Source organism: Orcinus orca, chromosome 21, assembly GCF_937001465.1.
Source record: "Orcinus orca chromosome 21, mOrcOrc1.1, whole genome shotgun sequence".
Classification (NCBI taxonomy): Eukaryota; Metazoa; Chordata; class Mammalia; order Artiodactyla; family Delphinidae; genus Orcinus; species Orcinus orca.
Genome location: NC_064579.1, coordinates 25078338 through 25096592, shown reverse-complemented (window position 1 = coordinate 25096592; position 18255 = coordinate 25078338). Strand labels below are relative to the sequence as shown.

Here is an 18255-nt window from a genome sequence, read left to right as displayed (position 1 = left end):
TATCCAATCGTCATGCTGTACACCTTTGATTGGTCAATTATATCTCAATAAAGTTCAAAAAAATGTATGTACAAAGAAATTATGAGACATGATTAAGAATAACTTCATTAATTTTATGGTTAACTGCAATGAAGAGAAAAAATTCTGCCCTGATAAACCATATAATATTAATTTCTCAAATAATCATCCATTTGGATATTTTTTTTTAATTTCTGTGTCAGACACAGGCCTCAGAATTACAAATTTTGATAGAATACTTAACTCAGTGATTGAAAGGAATATTATGAACTGTCCTTAGAAAGTCAAGCTATCTAGGAAAATTGTAGCCAAGAATATGTATTCAGAAATTTATTTAATGGTGTGATCAAAATTACTTTTAGTGCAAATATGAGTTAATATTTCTTTAGCAAAAATTGTACTTATTTTATATTTCAGAAAGAAACATGCTCTATTGAAGTGTCGTACCAATACAGCAATGGCAAGAAACAGAAGCTATGGACGCAGCGCTTGGGAGATGAACAGTGAGTAGTAAGGCCGGCTACAAGGGAAGGAGGTGGGAACCTTGACACACGGAGAGGAGCACCATGTGCTATCAGTGTGTGTCCCTCAAAACCCACAGATTGAAGCCCTAACCCCAGGGTGATGGTACTAGGAGGAGGGGCCTTTGGGAGGTGATCATGATCATTGAGGTGAACGAGGCCATGAGGGTGGAGCCCCCAGGATTGGGGTTAGTGCCCTAATAAGAAGGGGAAGAGACTACTGGAGCACTCCATCCACTCCCCGCCCCTGCCCCCACCATGTAAGGACCCATGTAAGGAAGACCTCCATCTGCAAACCAGGGAGAGGCCCTCACCAGACAGCAGCCCTGCTGGCACTTCGATCTCGACTTCCAGACCCCAGAACTGTGAGAAATGAATTCCTCTTGTTTACATCCCAGTCTAGGGTATTTCATTGTGGCCGCCTGAGCTGACGAACACATTGTGTTTAAGAGAGAAGGTGTGAGAGCAGGTTCTGATGGTCCCCAGAATGAGCTTGTGTCAGCAGTGTGCTATAAAAATGCTAAGAGCAGGTGGAGACACCTTTGACGAGACAGGTGGGGTGCTGGCTAGAGACAGGAAGCATCGGCCCTTGGCTGCAGAATACCTGATCTCAATTTTCAGGCCTCGTTTGCACACAGGTGTGAGATGCCCCTCCCACCAGTGACCTGCGTGGGGTAGGTATTGGCAAGTTACAGGTTTTCTAATATTCCCACTCACCATTGTTTGAGTCCTTGCTCACCATAAATGTCTTTTCCGAAACTAGATGTCTGGAACAACTTGCGTAATAGCATTGGTCTCATCATCATCTGCTTTTGTTCTAGTTATTGCTCAATGAAAGTTGTTTGCCATTAAAACGTATTTCCTCTCATGTGAGAAAAGCACAATAATTACATATTAAATGAGGTCTTTTAAATATCTGCAGCTTGGGAGAAGCGACTGGCAATATAATGGTATTTTAGAAAATTACATTCTCGTTTTTCTTTCTATAAATGGCACTGAGTGTTTATAAGTATTTTGGAAGCATATCTGAATTTATATATGATACATGGGCTAGATTTTTTAAAGAAAATCTAACTGTACTGTCCTACCATATCCAGTCTAAGACTGAGTTGAGGTCATTGGTCACTGGTAGCCAATAAATTGAGGGATATTCCTGAGGTAGAAACTAGACCTATAAATCAAAAGTGAAGTTTTTGTCACTCCAACCGAAACAGCATTTGAAATTAAATCAGAGCATGAAGTGATTTATTTACCGGGACCCGTCATGTTACTACCAAGATTAAACACTACATAATGCAAGAGCAATATGCCTTCACCAACACAGCCAGCGGCTTAGCGCAGGCATCTATGATGTCAAAGTGAGTTATCAGGGGATAGAGTTCGTGGCGTGAATGTCACGTTGAGAGATTTAATAATAAACCAAGGGCTTAGGAAAAGGAAGGCGCAAACTAGTACGGACTGAGGGCAAGAGAACCACATTGGACTTTGGAGAACCCGATTATTTAAGGAGGCGCTGGGCACTGAGTCTGGAAAACAGACACCGAGGCCCACACGGTTAGACGTGCACTAGACGTGGCATTAACGGAGACCTGGGAGACCCCCTTGCTGCGTTTAAGGGCTGAAGTCTCGGTGTATCTCAGACCCATGGGCAGTCACGGGTGCCCTGCGCTAAATTACACCCTCAAAGACTCCATTTCATTGTGCATTCAGACTACAGTTTGCTTTAAAAATCTTTTTGAATGTAGATTCCCAAAGAAACATTTAATATAATACATTTAATAAGATGACATTTCAATGTCTTCCTCTAAGTAAGTAATTGTGAGTTATTGCCAAACCCTCCCTCAGAATGTTTATCCTATCAGTTTCACGGGAGATAATGTCAGTCCACCTGGCATTGGGGCTGTGGAGGGTGAGGCGTGTTGTGTGTCCCAACCCCTGCAATGTGACATTCTGTGACAGGGTCACAGGGAGGATCAGGCAGAGTGTCACAGCTGGACAAGGAAGTGAGATTTATGACGGCTCGTTCCTACTTTGCTTGCCCGGTGTCGCTAATATTTCGGTTCTCCCAGGGAAACCATGCATTGGCGGTCTCTCAGCTGTAAACAGGAAATTAATAATAAACTGTGACTCCAATAGCAGTTCCATAAGCAATGTTTGTATCCTAGGCTTCTTTCATAACATTGTACTGTTATTTATTAAGTGTCAGAGCCAGAGCTAAACTTGACAATAAATGCAGTATCAGTAACCAGGTCACCACCCTAACATCTAACAAAATTCAGTGCTTGTGGAAAAAGAAGAATGATGGCCGATTCAAATAGAATCTGCTCTTGAAATAAATGAGCTTTAGTAAAAAAAGAAAAAAAATTGAATAGGTTTCTTGGCAAACAATGACTTAGAAAATTCAGTATTATAAAAAACCACTTGGATTGGGTTGGATTTCTCTGCTTTATATGGAAATTTGCATTACTTTATGTGAATATTTCAAGGCAGCTTCTTAAAATATTAAATTTTACTGCATAAACTAAGAAGAAAATAGGAAAGGACCACAAAGGCATTTCATTTAGTCCTCTCCTCTAGTTTAGAAATGAACCACATAAAACACGTTTTTTAGAAAAAAATAAACCCGATGTATTCGAATCAGGCTGTAAGAGAACTAGATCAGCCAACTACAAAAATATTTCTAAAGATCCACTTTTACCCTCTGTGGTCAGGATTTGGGGTCATGAGTAACTAGTAAGCAAAGCATCCTTGGGAGGGAGGGGAGGCAGCCCAGGGGACTCGGGGCAGCCCCAGGAGAGAGGGGGCCCTGGTCTCCCCAGACAGCTCCAGGAGGAATGAGCAAAGGGCAAGGTTGTACATGCTGGCTCTTCAGATCAAGTGGACTTCAGCTGAAGATTCTAAATTTGTCAGAATAACTGGAAACCAGCTGAGATGGTTTCTACAGATGATATATAGAAAACAGAGAAACATGAAAATTGAAGATTGACATAAACAACTAGGACACACGTTCCCGTGTCCCAAGTTCCCTGTTATTCCTCAGCCCCTTTTCTGTTTAATGTTTACAGCAGCCCAAATCTTAATTGACAGTATTCTAGAATCTAGAATCCAGAATCATAAATTACAGTCTTCTAAATGACCTCAGGCTGGCTTTTAAACCATCTCTACACTGAAACATGGAGCGTCTGATGTCCCGATACTTCACATAGTTATGTTCAGTGTGGATCAAATCATCAGTTCTATTTGGGAAAGAAGTTATGTTCTGTCCCTTTACGAGGTACTCAGGGGCTCCTGTCCTGAGCAAGGGGCGGGGGGGGGAACAGATAAACGGTACCAGTACAAAGGAGCAGGAAAGCTGGTGGGAACAGGGAATCAGGAAATCTTAAAGAGCAGTTGGGTTTTTTCCCCTAGACTTAATGAGGTATAATTGGCAAATAACAATTGTATATATTTAAATTGTACAACCTGATGTTTTGATATATGGATATATTATGAAATAATCACCACAGTCAATTTAAAATAGTCAAACTCATGGAGAGCAGAATGGCGTCCCTGGGGGAGTGGGGCGGGGGAGCGGGAATCCAGAGATGCTGGTCAAAGGGCACGAACCCTCAGTTACTCGAGATGGGAGGGAGTGGGTTCCGGAGGTCTAACGCGCAGCTCTTTGCTGCTGCAGTGCTTCATCCTTTCTCTGTAATAACCACTACTCTCTGAAGACTGCTCCGTGGCTTGTTTGTGGGTCATCTCCCTTGTGACTGCTTATTCTTTTTTTTTCATCACTGTGACTGGTAACATGTAGGTTCTCATTTTCCTGTTGAAAGAAGAAATGACAAATATCGTGTATGGCAACGTTCTGTGGTCTCACATTAGTTTTTTCATCGTTTTTCATTTTCAGAACAGTAGAGCTTTGGAGCTAGATGGAATCACAGTGATCATTAGGTTGACGTATGAGAAAACGGAGGCCCACAGATGTTACTCCTTGTTGAAGATAGGAGAACAGATGTGTGACTGGCAGCCCCAAACTTTCTCTACTGATCCCTTTGATTTTTTTTTTTTTTTTTTTCGGTACGCGGGCCTCTCACTGTTGTGGCCTCTCCCGCCGCGGAGCAACAGGCTCCGGACGCGCAGGCTCAGCGGCCATGGCTCACGGGCGCAGCCGCTCCGCGGCACGCGGGATCCTCCCGGACCGGGGCACGAACCCGCGTCCCCTGCATCGGCAGGCGGACTCTCAACCACTGCGCCACCAGGGAAGCCCAACCTCACTTTTAACTGAGTTGACAAGTTCTTTTAGAAAATCACTCAGCGATCACTTGCCCAAAATGTAGTTATCTCAATTCTTATGATCTGAGTCCCAACATCTGCATGAAATTCCACGAGCTTTCTAAAAGTTATTTAAGAGGATTTCTATGTCGTTTTTAAAACATCAACAATGACCGTGGAAGACCGTGTATATGTGTGTGTACATGTGTGTGTGTGTACGTGTGTGTATATGTATGTACATGTGTACCTGTGTGTGTATGTGTGTGTGCATGAATTTATAAAATCTCCTTCCCTTACAGCATAATTCCCTTCAGTGTATTAGAGCAGATGCCTGGAACAGCAAACAACTAAATAGATTTTATTAAATTAAAACATAAATCAATGAATGTGTGAACCCTTAACAAGAGAAGCTTTGATGTGTGAATCAGCTTTAACCATGAGAAGCAGCCTCAGTGTGGGCAGTGCATGATTTTTTAGCTTCCGTCATTTATGTTTAAGTTCTTCTGTGAAGAGTTACTGGCTGTGTGACCTTGGGCAAGTAACTAAACATCTCTGAATCTCAAAACAGATGTATGACTGGCAGCCCAAAACTTTGGGCTATTCTGGGGTAAAACTATGTACCTATTTTGAAAGTTTGAAGTTAAGATTAGTGATAAAGTGAAAGGGATTTGGCCATACATACTGTCAATAAATAGTGTTATTTGTGACTGTTCTTGTTTATAACTTTCTTGGTTGTAGGTTCTTCCCTTTCATCACTTTAAGTATATCATGCCACTCCCTTCTGGCTTGTAGAGTTTCTGCTGAGAAATCAGCTGTTAACCGTATGGGAGTTCCCTTGTATGTTATTTGTTGTTTTTCCCTTGCTGCTTTCAATAATTTTTCTTTGTCTTTAATTTTTACCAATTGATTACTATGTGTCTCAGCGTGTTCTTGGGTTTATCCTGTATGGGACTCGCTGCGCTTCCTGGACTTGGGTGGCTATTTCCTTTCCCATGTTAGGGAAATTTTTGACTATAATCTCTTAAAATATTTTCTCTGGTCCTTTCTCTCTCTCTTCTCCTTCTGGGACCCCTATAATGCAAATGTTGTTGTGTTTAATATTGTCCCAGACGTCTCTTAGGCTGTCTTCATTTCTTTTCATTCTTTTTTCTTTATTCTGTTCCACAGCAGTGAATTCCACCATTCTGTGTTCCAGGTCACTTATCCATTCTTCTGCTATTGATTCCTTCTAGTGTATTTTTCATTTCAGTTATTGTATTGTTCATCTCTGTTTGTTTGTTCTTTAACTCTTCCAGATCTTTGTTAAACATTTCTTGCATCTTCTCGATCTTTGCCTCTGTTCTTTTTCCGAGGTCCTGGATCATCTTCACTATCATTACTCTGAATTTTTTTTCTGGAAGGTTGCCTGTCTCCACTTCATTTAGTTGTTTTTCTGGGGTTTTATCTTGTTCCTTTCCACAGGCTGCAGGATTGTAGTTCTTCTTGCTTCTGCTGTCTGCCCTCTGGTGGATGAGGCTATCTAAGAGGCTGCTAGTGTTGGAGGGTCTCCTGCAGAAGCGGGCGGTGGCTGTGGCTCACCGTGGGGACAAGGACACTGGCAGCAGAAGTTCTCAAAAAATCTTAATTGTAAACTCTGATAAAAATTTTTACTTCATCTTGTTCTACTTTTTTTGCAGAAAGATAAGAGCACAATGTTAGTACCCTGATTTCTAAGTATTTATTTCTCTACAAATTATTCCAGATAAATGCATTATAATTGTGCTTCTACAAATGGAATCTTACGTGAATAACAAATCATATTTTAAACAAATCATATACTAAGAATTCATTTGTCAAAATATTTGAACTGCAGGTATAATTTTTAAAAACAGAATATATATTTTGGATTTTATATTTCTATAAAATAGTTCAAAAATATTCATTAGAGTATGCTATATAAATAGACTGGCTTATGTTAAGCAGTAATTTTTAAACTTTTTCCATTTATTTTTCCTCATCTTCAACCACGTTCATAATCTCTAATTTTAAAAATATTGATTCTAGTAAAACATCTTTCACAGGCAAATAATCACTGGGGAAAAATCGTTGGGAAAAAAACAGTTTAATCAGTATAACAAGAACAACAAAACAAAAGAGAAGAACTCTAAATCTCCACTGGAGACCTCTGGGACAGTGTCCATGGAACCAGTTTGAAGATTACTTCTCTAGAGGACTTAAGAACTTTTTGATAGCTAGTTTCATGAAAAAAGGATGAAGAATTGAAAAACATAAAGTTGAGAGAGTCACACCCCACGTTCATGGAAATAACAACTCTCTAGGATCAAAAATATAAATCTGTGAGGATATAGAATGTGTCTCACAACCACCCTTTCAGGAACTGAGTACAGCCAGGTATAGGCTCTTAGGTCAGTTCTAGGTCTGGGAGCAGCTCTACCTGAGTCATCACAGGACAGAATCAGGACCCCATGAGTCAAACCCACAGCCCCTGGGCCATGGGAATTTTTCAGGAATTAAGTGCAGGGATACCCACTCAAGTCCGTGCTCCTGGCCATCCCCGAAGGCCTCCCATGTCCATCAGGGTGAGCGTGCTCTATGGAAGGCAGGTACCCACACGCTCTGGGCCCTGTTGCTGCTCCGTGCCCACCGGGCAGAGCGGGGTCTTCCCTGAGCAGGGGATGGAAGGGGCTGGGGCCTGAATCCACCTCACTGGGAGCTGAGCCCCAGGGCCGCCTCCTGCAGTGTTGTCAGGCCCTGAGCACACGTGGCAGAGTGCCCACAGGGAGACCCCGAGAGCCCCCCTCCCTCAAAATTGAAACCCAGAAGCCACATGGCAGCTGGGGGGCCGCAGAGCCCATGCCCCCGTCGAAGGTCTCCTCCACGCGGAGACCATACCTCCTGCTGCCTTAGAGCACGTCCGATGGGTCTGCGAAGAGAGCACGTTGGCGATTCCAGTGTGTTCTGTGCTCACTGACCGTGTGGCTGCTGCATCTCCAGGTACCTTCCTCTTTACCAAAGCAATTCAGCACATCACGTGCACATTTTACAAAGCTCCTGGCTTAGCAAGTGCATTTCTCTACTGAGCAGAGAGAGAATTAAACACACACACACAAACACACACACACAGTTTCCTCTCACTTAGCGGGGACAGCAGTGGCTTAGCTGTTACCTCCAGGGCACGGGTGATTTTTCAATATGAATTTCAGGGTTTTTGAAGTCTGAGCTACTGTGATTCTAGATTGAATATAACCCACTTATATCATGGTCGCTAAATGCTGGTTGTAATATATCTCATCACAATTGACAGTGATGTTTCAAATAAAGGTCAATGCATACAAAGTGCCTAGAATTCAAAGCTGCAGTGTGAAGAGTTTCCATAAGGCTGTGGCCTAATTATCTTTTAAGTTTCTGCTCAGAGAGATACACATACTGACTCCTTTTCACTAGCTTCTACCCAATATATAAATTGGGTGAGGAGTGGCTTCCATTCCTTTCAAAAAAGAGGAAAACATCATTTGATTTTCTGGTTAAGTTTCTAACTATGTTTTTGATCAATAACTCCATCATCCCTGAGATGGAAAACTTACAACCCAACTGTTTGTAATTTACCTAAGGGTCTCTGAAAATCCTAGACTGACAACTTTTTTGGACCCAGGCATGTAGAAGTATGTTTTGCTCTCTAAAACAAGCATTATTGTCACGGGCTTAATATTTTTTCTCAAACTAATCAATTTTTGACACTAAAAACTTTTGTGCCATTCAAGTCCCAATGCACCAATACTGCAGAAATTGCAAACAAAATACCTACAAATTCCAGGTTCCATGTTGAAAAAAATCTAAGCACCATTTTCCTCCACTAAACATGGAAAAAGAGATCAGTGGTTCACAGAAGGGTTGAGTTCACATCAAGTAATAATCTCAGCACGTTTCAGTCATTTTCTTGTTAAATATCAGTTTCCCAAAGGAAGAGGAAATGGATGATTTTGGACATAAGATCTGTTTTTTCTAAGAGAAGTACTAATTAATCCAGCAAAACCTCAAGCACTATAATGAAAATCAATGAAAGCTCTGTAAACGCTGGTGACACAGGGATTGGATTTGTCCAGTATTTCTTTGTGACACTGAATGGCCTTTCCACTCATGGTCCATAATCAATAATAAACCCTATTACTTATTTATAAACTCACAGTGTGAGATTTCAACCTTCATATGTGTTTTATGGACGCACTTTAGAAGTGGCCTATTTATTTGTAGATTATGAAAAGATTACCTTAATGTCTACACTTAAGTGTGAATATGGAATATTTGTTTGCTAAACTGAAGGTTTTTTTAAAGAATTCTGAATAGCGACAGTATCTTAATGTAGCTAAATCTGCTTTGAGGATAACACTGTTGATTCGCTCAGGTAGCAGTTACTGAATACCTACGATTTGCCAGGCACTGTATTATTGGGTATCCAAAAAATTAATAAGCTGTGGTTTCTTAATTATAGACTAATTAGAGAAGGAAGAAGTAAGCAATGATGACTGTATCATAAAGTTTTTGGAAAAATCTACGTAAGAAAGGTTGTGGGGGGCTTCCCTGGTGGCGCAGTGGTTGAGAGTCCGCCTGCTGATGCAGGACACACGGGTTCGTGCCCCGGTCTGGGAAGATCCCACATGCCGCAGAGCGGCTGGGCCCGTGAGCCATGGCCGCTGAGCCTGCGCGTCCGGAGCCTGTGCTCCACAACGGGAGAGGCCGCAACAGTGAGAGGCCCGCGTACCGCAAAAAAAAAAAGAGGTTGTGGGAACAATCACCAGACTTAGGGGTGGTGAAGGAGGGCTAGGAAGAAGGGGTGTAGCACGCATGTGTGTGTCTGCGGTTTTAAAGCACAAGTAAAACAAACATCTGTGAACCCACCACCCAACGCAAGAACCAGAAGCCACCAGCACAATTTTTTTTTAATTTTTGTTGGCATATAGTTGAGTTACAATGTTATGTTACTTTCTGCTGTACAGCAAAGTGATTCAGTTATACATATACATATATCCACTCTTTTTTAGATTCTTTTTCCATATAGCTCATTACAGAGTATTGAGTAGAGTTCCCTGTGCTACACAGCACGTACTTATCAGATATCTATTTTATATATAGTAGTGTGTATATATCAATCCCAATCTCCCCTTTATCCATCCCCTCTCCCCCCCTGCTAATCGTTGTTTTCTACATCTTACTTCTGTTTCATAAATAAGTTCATTGGTATCAGTACCATTTTTTTATATTCCACATATAAGCAATATCATATGATATTTGTCCTCTGTCTGACTTACTTAGTATGACAATCTCTAGATCCATCTGTGTTACTGCAAATGGCATTTCATCCTTTTTTATGGCTGAGTAATATTCCATTGTACAATATATATGTACCACATCTCCTTTATCCATTTCTGTGTCAATGGACATTTAGGTTGCTTCCATGTCCTGGCTGTGTAAATAGTGTTGCAATGAACAATGGGGTGCGTGTATCTTTTCAAATTATGGTTTTCTCTGGATATATGCCCAGGAGTGGGATTGCTGGATCATATGGTAGCTCTATTTTTAGTTTTCTAAGGAACCTCCATACTGTTCTCCATAGTGGCTGCACCAATTTACATTCCCACCAACAGTGCAAGAGGGTTCCCTTTTCTCCACAGCCTCTCCAGCATTTATTGTGTGTCGATTTTTTGATGATGGCTACTCTGACCAGTGTGAGGTGATACCTCTTTGTAGTTTTGATTTGCATTTCTCTAAGAATTACTGATGCTCAGCATCCTTTCATGTGTTTGTTGGCAATCTGTGGAGAAATGTCTGTTTAGATCTTCCACCCATTTTTTTGATTGGGTTGTTTGTGTTTTTGATATTGATCTACATGAGCTGTTTGTATATTTTGGAGATTAATCCCTTGTCGGACGCTTCTTTTGCAAATATTTCCTCCCATTCTGTGGGTCGTCTTTTCGTTTTGTTTACGGTGTCCTTTGCTGTGCAATCTTCTACCTCTTTCCACATCTCACCTCTTGCACACCTCCCACTGAAAACTGTTAGCTCCAATTGTTGGTCATGCTTGTTTTTCCTCCATAATTAACAGTAAGCTCCTGAATTAAGCTCCATCATTTATTAACTCTGGGATCCTCAGTAATTTCACACCATATTATTTTCTCCTAATGCAAGTATTCCAGTTTCTAGAAGTTCTCCAAATCATGGTTCAGGGACCCGGGCTTTCTCCATCATGTGACTTCGTCATTTTCAACATGTGGTTCCTAATAGCATAATAATGGGGTTTACCTTTACTCCAGAAAGTGCAGCAAGGCTCAAAAAAAGCCTCTCTTCCCAATTCTTGATCTCTTTCCATGTATTGTTTCATTTGTTTTGCTAATATTTTCATTCAGATTTTTTTAAGGTTGGTGAATCAGACAAGAATTTTATTTAGCTTTTCCAATAATGTATATGGAAAGACAAAGGAACTGTAGTGACTAAAACAATTTTGAAAAAGGAGAATAAAATTGGAGAGGAATCTACCTATCCAATTTCATGCCTTATTATACAGCTACAATGATCACGACAGTGGTATCTGTGAAGGAACAGACACACAGATCAACAGAACAGAATAGAGAGTTCAGAAATATATCCACGCAAATATGCCAAACTGATTTTCCACTGACACACAAAAGCAGTTTAATGGAGGCAAGACAACATTTTCAGTAAATGATGCTGGAGTAATTGGACATCTATAAAATATGTATGTGTATATTAACCTAAGTCTCACACCTTATTCAATAATTAACTCAAAATGGATATAAATGTAAAATGCCACACTATAAAACTTTTAGGAAAAAGCACCTTCAGGATCTAGGATTAGGTAAAAAAGTCTTTAGACTTGACACCAAAAGCCCAGTCCATAAAAGGAAAATGTGGTAACCTGAACTTCATTAAAATTAAAAATGTTTTTCTCTGGGAAAGACCCTGTTAAGAGAATGAAAAGACAAGTTACAAAGTGGGAGGATGTATTTGTAAACCATGTATCTGACCCAAAACTAGTATACAGAATACAGAAAGAACTCTCAAACTTCAGCAGTAAGAAAAACAACTACTGTTGATACACGCATATTTTAGGATACAGTCATTGATTTCAAACCATACATGTTAAAAGAAAAAAGCATTTTTATTAGGGAAAAAAAAGCCATGACTCCTAGAGATATAATCAACCTTGTAAGAAGATTATATTTTTAAAAATCTCCTTTAGCTTTATGCTTTTTATTCTATATACATTACACTCCAATGAAGCACTGAACAAAAATCTACATCATTTTTAGTCTGGAAAACCTGTCAAAACCTACCTTACCTGATCCCCTGCACTGTTCCAGGTATCAACAACCCAGTGGGCTCTCTCTGTGGGCTCTGCCTACAAGTGGTTGAATTCCCAAGGCGATGGCAGCTCTGTGAGTAGTTGATTCAGTGCACAGGGAAAATAACAAAAAAATTCTTCTGATTCGATCTAAGGTTATATTTATTCTGTGGAAGGCGTATGAAAGAGCATGTCTTATCAACACACAATATTCTTGCACAAGATTTTAGCCCAAGGGACCTGTGAAAATAAATGTCTTGAGGGGAACGTTTAATTCAGAACATAATACTCCAAGCGTGTATCATCCTTCATGCTAAAACAGAGGAAATAAACTAAGGAGAAACGCACATCTGTGCAGGGTGCAAAGGGGGCTGTTCACCCGCCCTCTGTGAAGACTTTTGCTCCAGCACAGGTGGAAACAGCCACAGTGTGAACCTGTGTCCCCCAGGTTCAAAACCCCACGTTCATCACTCTGAGAGGAAAATTGCACAGTGTGACTATTTGCCTGGGAGGTATGACTTGTCCACAGTCAACAGGGTTGCAATTACATCATTTCTGCTCTTCATTCATTTTCAGAAAATGCATGAGCTCTCCTGACAGCCGGGCTCCAAGCCATCTGCATGTCTGTAACTAGAGAAAGAAATCATGGCAGCCCCAGCCCCGGTTCTTGTACAGTACGGTGCTACTCACCCCCTGCCCCCTGCCGTCAGCAGAGTGGGCCAGGGCAGGCTCATCCAATCCGACCACGTTAGGCACATTCCAGCCCCGCTGAACCCAAATGCGGCATCCCTCATGTGCCAATGAGCCCATGAACGTGGCGCCCCCTCAGCTTGGAAGGCACCCCCCACAAACATCGTCCATCTGCTTCATTATTCACTGACCAGCAAGATGATGGAGCCCCCAGGCATGTCCTGCATCACCGACCACCTCTCACCGCAGAGGAATTGATTCCCTGCCTCTTTCCTCCTCCTTAAATGAAAGCCTTCTGAGGACAGATATTAATGTCAAATTCATTAAACAAAAGATAAACATTGAAGCATTCAACTATGATGTAGTGTGACTAGTGCTTTCTGAGCAGAAACTGCCGAAAGCATTAGATATATTAACAAATAATTGTTGAAATAATTGCACTGAAGACTGATATAAAGACAATAAAGAAGAGCATATGTAAACAGAGAATTCTATTTCTGTCCAAACTTTCCTCATAATCCGGAGTGCAGTTTTTTTCATACAAAATTGCCTTCAACTTTCATTTTCTTGTCAAATTGATAACAAAATATTTTTAATTAAATTTGAATTTAAAATCGAAATACAGGCATGTTGTGTATTATTAATAATATAACTCCCCCAAAGAAAATATCACATATTTCCTATACATACACACACACTGAACCCTAAAATATTTCTAATAAGCATGTGTGACTATCCAAGCCATGTGTCTATATGAGCGTCATGAGTATGTGTATCTCACAGGCTCACAGAGAGACCACAGAACGTAACAGTGGACCAACTGGTTCTGGAGGCATAAGGTCTGGAGTTGAATTGCAGTTTCATTATTTATCAGTGATATAACCTTTCTGAGTTACCACCTGAAAAAAATGGGCACAATCTTTACTGCCTATCTTACAGTATTGCAAAATTTTTTGAAAAGATGACGTATGTAAATGGTTTTTGCAAATTATTCCACGGGAACCATATCATACTGTCACTGTAACTATTGGTGAACGAAGCACCTTTTCAAACTTTATGCAATTTCTCTCTCCCTCATACTTAATTCTACCTTATTTTAGTCCTTTTATGCTGCCATTGCATAAGTGATCAAATCTCTCCTTGACTTTGAATAATATGGTGAGTCATTTATACAAACGTTCGTGAGATTGATCACCGAGGTCGCTCATACATAATTTCTGGCTTACAGTCCATCTGTCTAGTCATTATTTATTGACAAATCAAAACATCACAGGCCAATTTAGCACTTATAAATGACCCAGAGCCTCATCATTAACCTTGAATGAGAATGGTGTAACTTTTTCCATAGAAATGTTAGGAATATCTAGACCCATTGTTCTCATTTTATTAGCTCACTAATAAAGCTTGGGGAAACAGTTGCTTTAAAGCATCTTATAAGTGTGTTTTTACAGTAGCAGTAAGAGGGCACTACAGGGACTTCCGTGGTGGCACAGTGGTTAAGAATCCGCCTGCCAATGCAGGAGACACGGGTTTGATTCCTGGTCCAGGAAGATCCCACGTGCTGCAGAGCAACTAAGCCCGTGCGCCACAGCTACTGAGCCTGCACTCTAGAACCCACGAGCCACAACTACTGCGACCGCAAGCCACAACTACTGAAGGCCGGGTACCTAGAGCCCATGCTCCGCAATAAGAGAAGCCACCGCAATGAGAAGCCCGCGCACCACAATGAAGAGCAGCCCCCACTCTCCACAACTAGAGAAAGCCCGCGCGCAGCAACAAAGACCCAACGCAGCCAAAATATAAAATAATTAAATAAATAAACTTAAAATCTTCTTTTTACCTCTACCCTATTTTGTTTGCAATTCCAGTAGGATTTCAAAAATACCCTGTATCTTTTCTTTACTCTTCCATTCAACTCATGGAGGTTGTCCTCAGCATCGCCTTCCAGGGCCTCTGATGACGTTTCTATTATAGCTGCCGTATGATTCATTCCCAAGAGTCCCCATGGGTTCCCCAACTGTTCACTTTATGCTGTTGATTCTTGTCTCATGGGTGCAATACTTTCCCTTATTTCTCTGACAATGTTAATTCTAGTTCTTGGTGTCCTTGGAGTTCCAGTTTTAGTTGTTTTGTGTTTCTTTTACTTAGTGTACTCTTTTGTGTCGTAAGTGTCTGGTAACCCTTAGTGCTCGGTTCATACTTAAGAATGAGACTTTCATTAACCATGTCATTAAAAGCTTTGTGGGCGCCGATAAGTCTTTTGACTGGGGGAACCTCACTTTTCAGGTAAACTGGATTTTTGTTAGGGAATCTCTGTATCAGTATTATAGGATTTTTTTTCTATCTGCATCCACTTTCTCCATAGAAGAATCTTTCAGTACTTTTCCTGGGTGACTGTATCTCACTGGAGATTTGCTGGTGGAAGGGCTGCACGAGGGTGATTCCCATTGCAAGTTTACAGATGTTGAACCAGTCCACCTGGTCTCCATCTCTTGACCCCCCTCCTCCTTCCACTGGCCTGGCCTGGAGAGCCTGCCTGTTTTCATTTTTTAAGAAGAGGAACCCACCATCTCTTGCGTGTGCTGCACATGAAATGGGACATCAGGGACGGAGCCACCTGGCAGCATGAGGTGGGGGAGGGATTGGGTCCTCACTCCCTTTCAGTCACTTTCAACCGCTTCTGCAGGCCAGCTAGGCCAGCTAACACTCCTCCATCCATTTCCAATCTTTCGGGAACATAGACGCTTCTTTGCTCCACTGTTCTCCCTACCTAGTTGCTGTTGTCATCCTTAATACTATTATTTTATTTTTTGGCATTTTGGGAAGACAGATGATTAAATGTGTAATTTAATTGGAATATCCTGAAATGTCAAATTTAGATTAAGAAATGGCATGATACCAAATTTGGGTGGTAAGCACACCACACACACCAAGACACACACACACGCACCCCCCACATACGCACACAATGCCGTCCTTTATTTTCTACTTTTTCTGTTCTTAGATGTTCAATTATTAATGTGAATATGTCAGTTTTTTCTACCATATCTTTTTTTTTAGTAACTCGTGTGAAAAGTGACATGTTGTAGGTAACACAGGGTAAAACAAAAGTCTTATGCAATTATATAGATAGTTACCAAAGTCAGAAGTTAGATTGATTTTCGGATTGCATTTCTAGGCTAAGCCAATAGACAGATTCCCAAAGTCATCAGGACAGCATTCTGGAGATGATGTATCAAAATTCTTAAACACTTAAGGCTTAACGGAGCTCAAGAGGAAATGACATGAGCAGCTGAGAGAAGCATCTTTACCATCAGAAGAGCAATAATTTTACAGTTCTGCAGTTTATGAGGGTGTCCTCATGAAGCAATGATCTGATGGCAAAATACATGTCGTTGCCACCTTGCTTTACGAGAACAATACTGACGTACGAAAACTAAGGCTGTTTGGCTTAATTAGCGATGTTCAACACCCATGGCCTCATTCCCCCAACAGCACTCGAGGGCAGCCGCCTGCTCCCTTAGGTCGTGAGGTCACATCACGTGCTTAGTCCATTGTGTGGAATTCCGCTGCCCAGAGGACGCTGGAGACAGAGCCCGGGAGCCAGAGAGGGTGGTGCTGCTGAGCCAACACCGACCTGGAAGGCCTTGGAGGAGCAAAAGAATAGACGCTGCCACCAGGGATGCACGATCAAGTCAGCGCTCAGCATTCACCAAGACAGAGAGAAAGAGGCAACAGAAGGGTTGCCTGCTATGCAGTCTTAGTTCTTAGTTAGGATTCCCCTGAGAGAAACAGAACACACACACACACACACACACACACACACACACACACACACGCCCCTTATGTATTGAGGATATGATGATTATTTTTAATTTTGTTTCTTGCATTTTTTTCTGTTTCCTACCATTTTTTTCCTTTTGATTGTAGTCTTTCCCCTTCATGTTAAAAAATTACTACTTTGCTGGAGATTATCTCAGACAATAAAACAAAACTAAGAAATGTTCAATTTTATCCTTTGGTAGAACGTATAGAGTACTATCACAATTTTAGGGAATTGGTAAAAAATTGACATATATATATTTTCATTGTTTTTAGATTATAACTCCATTTATCTATGCTCTTTATAGCTTTGTAAGTAATTACATTTCCATAAAAGTTTACACACTTAAATTTTAAATCCAACAAATCAGTATTATGAATACAATTTACATAACTGTGCGTATCTTACCTTCCGTGTTCAATGTAATTGTACCAAGCCAAAGCTGGTTGGAGAAAACATTATGGATATTTCAGAGAGAGGGCACCTAAGGGATAGGGTTTAAGAAATTGGCTCATGTGACTGTGGGGCCTGGCGTGTCTGTGAGGCCTGTGGGGGTCTGGAAACCTAGGCAAGAATTGATGTTGTCCTCTTGGGTCTGAACTTTGCAGGGTTGCAGACTGGAAACTCAGGCAAGGTTTCTATTTCATGGTCTGGAGGCAGAATCCCTTCCTCGGGAAATCTCAGTCCTTGCTCTTAAGGCCCAGTAGATGAGGCTTACCCATATCATGGAGGCTAATCTGCTTAGACAAGGCCCACCCATATCATGGAGGCTTATCTGATTAGACAAGGCCCACCCATATCATGGAGGCTAAGCTGCTCTACTCAAAGTCTACTGATGTAAATGTTACCTTATTTTTAAAAATACCTTCACAATGATATCTGGACTAGTGTTTGAACAAACCGCTGGACCCCATGGCCCAGCCAAACTGACACGTAAAATTAGCCATCACACCTCTAAAAGGAGTTCTGTGTTTGCTCTCACATGAGGCGATTTTTTTGTTGGGTTTTCCCTTCCTTTGGAAGATGCAGAATTTATTTGTCATGACCACATGGACCTTTAAGTCAAATGAAGTCTGCAGTGTCTTCAAATCCAGCACTTGTTAAGTGAAATGTGCTCTAAATCATTTTGTAGCAAGGTAGAGTTCTTATTTTAATTGGATTCATGTGTCTACATTAAAGTAGATAAACTTACTATTAAATTATCCTCTCCCTCAGAGATAAAAAGAAAGGAAAATAGAAGGATAAACACATACGTAGGTAAGAAAAGAATGGGATGGGATCTGGTTTCAAGGAAACATTTCTGGCTTTGAATCCCTGCAAACAACCCAGCTTCTAGCAGAGATTTTGAAGCTCACTTTCTGCACAGTCAAATCACATAATTTGTTTGTATCTCAGATCCCTAAGCGTAGAAAATAGCTTGCTTTCTTTTCTTGCCAAACTCCAAAAAATACATAGAGAAATCCTCCAACAACTTCAAAGATCCTGGAGCAAGATGGGAAGGATAAACAATGAGATGGTAAGCCCCTTTGGAAATTCACATCCAAAATGTTGATTGACATCGTATGCACAGAGGAAAGAATTATGCCCTT

The 18255-nt window shown here is 41.0% G+C and overlaps 1 long non-coding RNA gene across 2 annotated transcripts in view; it reads left to right on the top strand.

Annotated features, from left to right (window-relative positions):
• Positions 1–18255, top strand: part of LOC117197414 (uncharacterized) — a 307865-nt gene that overhangs the window by 271695 nt on the left and 17915 nt on the right. For both annotated transcript variants that reach the window (XR_004478020.2, XR_007474633.1), the window contains one exon: positions 436–521. This is a non-coding gene — a long non-coding RNA (uncharacterized LOC117197414). The remainder of the gene's footprint in view (positions 1–435; positions 522–18255) is intronic.